This window comes from Anopheles bellator, chromosome X, assembly GCF_943735745.2.
Source record: "Anopheles bellator chromosome X, idAnoBellAS_SP24_06.2, whole genome shotgun sequence".
Taxonomy (NCBI): domain Eukaryota; kingdom Metazoa; phylum Arthropoda; class Insecta; order Diptera; family Culicidae; genus Anopheles; species Anopheles bellator.
Window position 1 is genome coordinate 4,341,948 of NC_071287.1, and position 8,652 is coordinate 4,350,599.

Below are 8,652 nucleotides of genomic sequence, written 5' to 3' on the forward strand. Positions count from 1 at the left end.
GGGGGAGTAGGAGGTCATTTATCTTGGCCGTTTCAGACCTTGGATAATAAATAAGGCTTTTTTTTTGTTATTTTAATGTTTTACAGCGCCTAAGCTATGCAATCTGCATTACACCAGATCGAATTTTGGCTACAAATCGGACGCCCTATGAGTGTAGCGCCTCGTCCACACTTTGAGAAACTGGGCAAAAATGTATGATATGCCCAGAAACTGTCACTCATTTTCTGGAGTGCCTTGAGCTACTTTGAGTTGGTGTAGAGCTCCTTCTGTTTATGAAATATTTCAGGCATTTTTTCAATTCGACCGTTGGAGCCAAGTTTCGGCCAGTTTTGTTTGCTATCCAAAAAAATGGATAATTTTTCGATAGCGGACTAGATTATGACGGCAAAGTCGGCAATAGAAGGAGAAGCGCAAAGGAAACTGGAAAATCAAAGCAAAAACAAACAAACTATCATTCGCCCAAAAACTGCTAGTGTGAACGCCAGCACAGCAATAAAACTGGCCTAGTTTTCTCATAGCGTGGACGAGGCGTAGGATATCAAAATGATCGAGAAGCTATAGTCATTGCGTTTGTGGGAATTTTGAAACAAGTAAAACGAACCTCCTCATGCATCAGGAATGGTTTTCTTAAAACAATCCTAGTGGATGAATTGGCAGGTATATGCAAGCAAAGCTCACTGGAAACAGCAGGAAATAGTTTAGGTAATAGGAAAATTTTTATGCATTACCAAAGTTGAAAAACTGTATTTTTTGCAGTTTTTTCCCCGCATTCCCGATTTGACATTTGATTATTTCATATGAAGAAAGGATTCATTACCTTTCTTACTTAGTTACTTATTGGCGTTAAAGTAGCTGATCAAAGTTCAAAGATCAAAGAGCCATATTTGTCACTCTTTCGACATTGACAGATGAACTTTCGGAATCTAATTCTATGAAAATTCGGATTTTTCATGGATAACCTATCAATGTTACGAAAATAGTTATAAAACCTTCAGTTTTTAAAGTCTATTTATGACCGCTTTTTCCCCATAGTCCTTCTCCTCTGGCTGTATCCTCCGGGAGGCATAGTTCGGTCCCAGGTCCGGCCCCAGGTCCGGCATCCGAAAATATTGAACATTGAAACGACCGAGCGATTCATGGGCCCACAGAAACCACCCACCCACCCACCGTCGCCGTCGCTGGCGGAAATTTTAATTAAAATGCTGCAGATCCTCCACCCTCCACCCAAACCACCCATCGTCCGCCCACTGCTCCGACGGCGGACCAAGATACCAGCCAGTCTAAAAGCCCAATTGATAAACGTCACAATTGTGCCGGGGCAGTGGCATTTTCGGACCAAGAGCCCAAATCACCCCCCGCACCGCCACCTCCCACGCCACCCAGTCAACTGTGACCATCCATCTCCCCGACCCCGACTGGTGGTCGGACTGTTTGTGAGGTATCTACGTGCTGCACCACTGCCAGACGCGCTGCTGTCAGACGGCTGTCAAATGCACCAACACAAATGTTGTGGCCGTTTTCCAGGAGTCCCCACAAGCCTCCGGCCGGGAGTGGCTCGACTTAGATGCAGCGTCCCCCGGATTGTCATATAGGGCCCTAGTGTGGCGGCCCAAACTTCTACACAATGGAATCCCCGGCCGACCCCGGACCGGGTCTTCCATCGGCCTCAATGGAACACCTGACCGGCTCCTTTGCGGCTGACTTCACCTTCACGATGCACTGGTGCATGTGATGTTGCCACGGCACTGAAGGTTCTCGGAATTAAGTGACGCCAGTTTCTATCGACGTCCAGTTCAAGCGAGAATATTATTTTCGTTTATTGTTCGTTCAATATAACACCACTCTTTTCCGGTTTGTGAACGTCACCCTTCGACCTTCTCGAACTGTTTACTGGTGGGCCCTAATTTTTGTCAGAATTGAAGTGCTGCAGTCTGGAGCAGCATTTCTGGTTTAGTCATGTGAAGGTACTCTCCAGCGAACCCGAACCGTTTCCCTGACCCCTGACTTTTCGGGTATGCCTGAGCAGCTCACAGTAGAACACACCCGAGCCGATCCCACCCAAAACAGATTGAGCATAGAAAGTTGGCCGTGCGCTTGGTGGACATACCCAAGCGATCGTTCAACAGGATTTCTTCGGATTCTATCGCTGTCGTTTCCCGTCAGCTCATCTGGAACCAATTTTTCCATACCAATTCTTTCACATCCAACTGAATCCACCAATTTTACCTTTAATCATCAATTTAATTTACTATTCTCTCCCCTGGAATCCTTTGGGAACCTTTTTGGAGATCGATTTCTTCATCGGACCACTCCTCGAAGAAGAGTGCAGGTTCTTTCAACAAAACCCACGTTGGCCCAACGTGCGGAGTGGAGTGTCTGGTTGTCCAAGCCCAATAGACCAAAGGCTAATACCCGAAACCCGATTAGCGTCAGCCCAGGGGATGCGAAGCATATCCACAAGCAGCACCCGAGACCCGAGCAGTTCCGCGTCCTTCGCGTCGGGCTGCGAAAGTCCTGCTGCTGCTTGCTAGTGTCGGCAAGAAGGCGACCCTCGGCATCCCGATAAGACGGTTGATAGACTTTATAGCGCGGGCCTTGGAGGAGCACTTAAATCTCGGCGGAGGCGGATGAAACCATTAAGGGCCCTGTTACGGTGCATCTGATTACGAGTGGTTTACTCCGGGCGCACCACAAGCGCCTGTCATCTACCGCACGGTGACATGGGGCTCCCCATCAGCATATTACGAGCATAAAAAGGACATTGGAGGCGCTGTTATTAACATCCCGTCATCCTGTTTTGAAGTAAGTGTGAGCGATTCGGGCGGAGTTGGGGGAACGCGTTGATTGAACAGTTTGTCACGCATCGCAATTCATTATGTCCCCATGGAGCCGTAACAGAGGAGCCGTGACAGCGATGAACCACAGTGAATCACCCCCCCCAATTCGCTCCGAATTGCCAGCGACCATTTCCTGCACAGAGAGAAAGCTGGCACTACACTGCAGACGGTCGCACCACTATCTGGCGTATAAAATTGATGATCCGCCCGCTGCAAACGGGCCACAAAAGTTGGTCCTTCATTTTTTATGACGTGCTCGAGTTTCAAGCGCAAGCACAGGGATATCGCGCCGAGGAAACGCCGGGACATTTTACGATGCACTTTAAATGCAGTTTTGCGAAAGAAATGCGCCTTCGCTCCGTTCGGCTGCAGTCGGCGATTGGCTGGCCCGAGCCTTTCTACCCCGACCGGAGAGAATCTCGAACAGAGAGCGAAGGATAGCTTTGATTAATGAGGCATTGCAATCCTTTGCAAATGACGCAACGATCTGCGAGCAATTTGCAAGGCACAGCCAATTCAGAGCCTGGCATCGGATTTACGGGGTCCCACATAACGAAATGACGGACGGTGTGGTTGATCGCTGCGTTCGGTGTATGGAGGAGACTCCAACTCCAACAACAAACATATCGGCATACGCAAACAATGGGCGCAAGAAACCGGAACCAAGAAACTGAACTTGCGGCACCCGCGGGAACAGAGGGCGAACTCCAGCCGAGCTCGAGTTTGATGGCGGGTCCTAGAGGACCCGCCTAGCGTTTGCGCCCAGCTGACCCGAAGCGATCCCTACGGAAGCTTCTCTATAACTCTCTCTCTCTCTCTGTCCCTATCTGTGTCTATTTTAATACTGTGGACAAAAAGTAGCGGGAATTTTCGATGTTGACTAAGGCTAAGTTCAAAGCTTTTGAAATGTCTGAAACGCAGTTCCATTACATTTCCACGGTGCGGAATAAAGATTCTGCTACCAAAAGGGGATGAAAATGGTGCAGAAGTTCTTCGGTGGCGAAGCTCTACCGAAAACAGGAGTATACAAAATGTTCAAAGAGCGTCGGAAAATCCCAGATCTTGCTGGGCCTGTTTTGGAAGAATCGAAAGGATCAGTGGAATCCATTCTAATCCATTCCAATCTCCAGCCTTTCGTAAAAAAGAACCATTTTTGGACCATTTGGAAATTTCGAAATAAACGTAGACAAATAATGTATTGCATACCGTAGGGATTCTTGATGACGTCACAGAACTAGAAAAAAAGAAAGCGTTTTTGAGTTTCCAGCAAATCCCCGGTTCCTTTTGGGCCACGGTAGCAGAAAGTGTGTGTTGCCTTTACACTGCCGATTACTAACACTAAACCCCCCTCTTTCCTAAGCACCCCCATCCCCCCAGGCCCCCCCAACCAACTTCGACCGCACATTCCCATTCATCCGACGACCGTTCGGCCGACGGAATTGGCCGAATTCTCCGATAAATTCTCCCGGAGCCCACCGGAAGGGAGCTAACAACCCCCCCGCTGTGGGAGCTGGCTTTTGAACTGGCCCTGAGGGAGTCCTCCCCCCGAACTGGTTTTGTTGTGAGCCACTTGATCCCCCTGCTAATACTTCCTCTCACTCTCACTTCCCGTTTAGGGGCAGGATTTAATTAAAACTATTTCATGGAACTATTTCCCGCGATGCCGATGCCGCCACCGTCAGCATAAATACCCCCGGTGGAACCCCCGTCTCCCCCGGTGCCACCGCACAGTTTAAAGTTGCCTCCCCCTGGCCATACCACCATCCACAACCTTCCTCTCCACAACCCTCTAGACGCGGATGGCGAGGATAAGAAATCAAAGACAACACAAAAGCGCGCCAGACTCCGGACAAGGACCACCGGCTCCCGGTGGGGTGTGGTGGGGAGGCGAGAGTAGTGCGAATGAAACAATTATGCAGCGCCCCTCCCCATTCGCTGCCTACTACCTTCCTCTAAACGCCACTCATCGGCACTCCTACTACTTGTCGGGGGTAATTTTATCGGGCGAACGACTGGAGGCCTCTTGACTCGGCTAGACGGGCGAGCGGGCAATGTGCTGTGAGGAACGTCCTGTCAGGAACTGTCAGGTCGGTTGTTCCATTATTACCGACCCCCGATCCCCCACCCACGGCGTCCGGGCAATTACCGTCGTGAACATCGTCATCATCCACCGGGCTGCGCCGGGTGGACTTTTATTGAAAATTCGGCCCATTTTCCGGCCAATCAATTCCCGCCGCCATCTTTTGGCGTAATATCCGGCACGTTGCTCTTGCCCTCCGGTGTGTGCTGATCCACGTGGTCTGGGCTGCAGGACTTAGCACCCTTCAGTTTCCTAATCTTCATTTCAGTAGCTTCGGTTGCTGGACTTTACTACTTTGTTTATTACTTACTTTGTTTGTTGGTTCCCTTTATTTCTCTCTCATATGTATCTTATTACTCTTCATTATTGTTGCTTTTTCCTTAATTCATCGCTGTTCGAGTTGGAAATTGACGAAAGGAAACATCATGGATTATTTATCACATATTCCCATTAAAAATTAAAACAGGTTAAAATTTCCCATTCGGCATTTTCTAGATAGTTTTTGACCAGTTTTGCGATGTGGAGTCGAGCGTTGTCATATTGAAAAATCAGCTCATCATGTCTTTTATCCTATTCTCGTCGTTTTATTTATCTTTGCTTCAAATGCATTGATTGTTATATTAGATCAATAATATTAGGTTGACTAAAAAGAAATCCATTATTTTTGGAGGAAATTCAAAACTATATTTATCAGGTTTTCAATAGTCCGATTTGTGTCAAATATGCACCATTTTGCTGGAAAATTTGTTGCCTTTTTGAAAAACCTTCACAATGCCTTACTTTCACAATAACAACTAAATTATTTGCGAAAATCTCGAGCAATCCATTTTCACAATCCCTCTTTGATCTCAGTTTACCATCCCTCAGGAAATATTGTAATGCGTGAAATGGGTGTCAATGGGTAGTGAAATCAGTCGCTTTGTGCAAGGTCTGGATTATATTGTGGAAGCATTAAAACTTCCCAACCAAGCTCCCAGCCTTTCTGGGGAATCACAAAAAACGTGTGTGACATTTCGTTATCCTGATGGAACACAAAACCTCTTCCGTTGGTCGATTCTGGTCGTTTCTGGTCAATTGCTAGCTTCGAACGGCGCAGTAATTGACAGAAGAGTTCTGAATTTAGTGTTTGGCTACACGAAAGCAACTCAGAATAAACGATTCCATTCAAGTCCCAGCATATACCCAGTAGAACCTTCCTAACCGTTAGTTCTGGTTTGACCACTAGTTAAGCTGGTTTACCACGCTTACGCCACGATCATTTTTACACAGTATTGTCGTATGTATCCCACTTCTCATCCCCAATACCTATTCGTTGAAGAAATGGTTCGATTTCATTCCGTTTGGCCAAAATTGCGCAGATGGAATTTACTGTGATTTTATCGACATTTACGATGACGTGTCTGCCTAGGCTTTAACATAAAAAATAACTGAAACCAGTCGACGAAACCAAAATTCATCACAACTAGCTGTTAACGTACCATAAACACCATGCACAATTTCAGCGGCTTAGCTTAAATTTTCGCCTTTTTCGGACAAAAATTGAAAACAAAACTGATTTCTTTTAAGCCTACCTAATATCATTAGGTTTCGAAAGCTCAAAGTACACCATACCTTTCCTATCCCACCATATGCACAGCATAATCGTTGCGAAGTGAATATTTTGCTTTCGGTTGCGATGAACATGGTTCACCAAGCTATATCCTAGCCTTTTTGGGTGTAGGATTCTTGTAACATCTTCCCTTTTCAACACCAGCGACGATTCGGTACAAGAATCCCTTTTTTTCTGCCGCGCAAGCAGTAAAGAAAAAGTACTCCCCGCAAAAACGCTTTATCAGGCACAAAACATGACATGTTCAAATGATTAAAAACGGGGCTGTTTACACTTTGACCAAACAATTTATACTGCTTTAGATGCGTAATAACAGTAGCTATCAAACACATATTTCATGAAAAAAATAGTTGTTATATTCAGTGACTAACGACATCTATAGTAAAACGACAGGAATTAAGTCACATAATGTTAAGGTACATTCTGCATTCTGCATCTCATGGTGGACCATAACGCTGCAAATCCCACCTCATTCCTTCATTTTTGGCATTCATTTCACCTTCCATCCGCATGTGGTTCATTATTTCGGGATTTCAGCCATGGACGGAAGTCCAGGACACGCAGTTGAAATGTGGAATCAAAAAAACAAAATATGTTCATCACATTAACCGAACCGGCGGCGGACCCTCGGGGGGTAGTCAGACGAAAGATGTTTTCGGTCCGAAGTTTCCAAAGTCCGAAAACTGCTGAAACTCTTGAAACCCAACTCAAAAAAGGCCACCGGTCCAGCACAGCCTCGGTGTATTGATGAGGCACACACTTTCGACACGGCCATCGAAAGTCGCAGTTAGAGTCAGAGTTCATCTGTTCAATTTCTTACACCGCCCCCCCGCACCCTCACCCTTCTACCTCCAAACCAGTCTGGAAAACTCATCAATCGTAGCGCGCTGAAACAAGGGTCGCGCCGTCAAAGTTTGCCGCATCCGACCGGCTATTAGGAAATGGACAAATGGGCTCACATTTTTTGGGGCCACTGAAACAGCTGGCCTTAGTGACCAGCCTTGCGTCGAGTGCATACTCTAAACGTAGCACTACGTCCATATGGCGACACAGCACAGCACTACTAAGCTAGTGTGGTCGAACTGAAAGGCGTCAATGGCATCAATAGTTCATCAGATCTTGATGATCTGAAACACCCACTACTGATTGACCCGAAGAAGGAGTGTTCCCGAATTTCTTATCGCGTTCGGAGCGTCCAGACGAAGACACGACGCAAACGATGACGACGGACGTCTAGTGTCCCTTTTTAGATTGTTAACGACGCAGCCACCCATTATGCCTTTAACAAGGGCGCGCCTTCCCAAAACATATTTTTCTCGCGAGCTTCGCGTTTCGCGTTGGCCGAAGCCGAAGAAGTGAAATCTTTGGCTCGTGATGTTAGCCCTGTCGGACTTGGTTATGGATCTCCGATCTCAGAGTTGCGGATTTCTTTGGAACCGATCGTTAGCGGGGTGAGCAAATGGGCAAATTCCCCAAGTCCCAAATCCGCGCGCGTTTCGATTAAAGATGGTGTCGAATATGCGTTTCGCTCCACTGAGTGCTGGCCATTCTCAAAAGCACCTCTCCCTTTCACTAAGTACCAAAGCGTATCGCAATTGCGATGAGCTTCGTTGTAGGCCAGCTACTGACATTGATAGGACATTGGTCACCGTGGGTTCGGTACTTCAAGAGAAACAAAAACGAAGCGCTGGTTACTTACAGTCAGCCATCCATCCAGCCCGGCTGTTGAAGGCTGTGAGTGGTGCTAATTGATGGTAACGCTCCGTTGCTAGTTGTGAACGAGTGTGTGTCAAAATTCGCCCCGACTGAACGGTACCTGGGACGAACGTGTTTTCGAAGGTGTCAAGCCCCGTAAAGTCGGCCGGTGGACACGCATGGTCACGCACCGGTGGAAATTGGTCAGCACCAGTGGTCACGTTTCACGCTTCATCACCACCGCTAGCAAATAGCACAGTTCTCTGCCGAGGCTTTCTCTGCCGAGGAACGTGAACTGTAGGAGCTCGAAATAAATCGTAACGTCGTTAATGTGCATCCCGTCGTCCTGCGTGGACGTTAGACGTTCGCTTACGGCGCTACGAGCAACTTTGTGATGCTTAGTTTTCCAATTCTTCACACCGATTTCATTC

General features: G+C 47.2%; 1 protein-coding gene across 1 annotated transcript in view; it reads left to right on the forward strand.

The window, feature by feature from the left end:
* Positions 1 to 8,652, forward strand: part of LOC131213322 (uncharacterized) — a 15,116-nt gene that overhangs the window by 1,190 nt on the left and 5,274 nt on the right.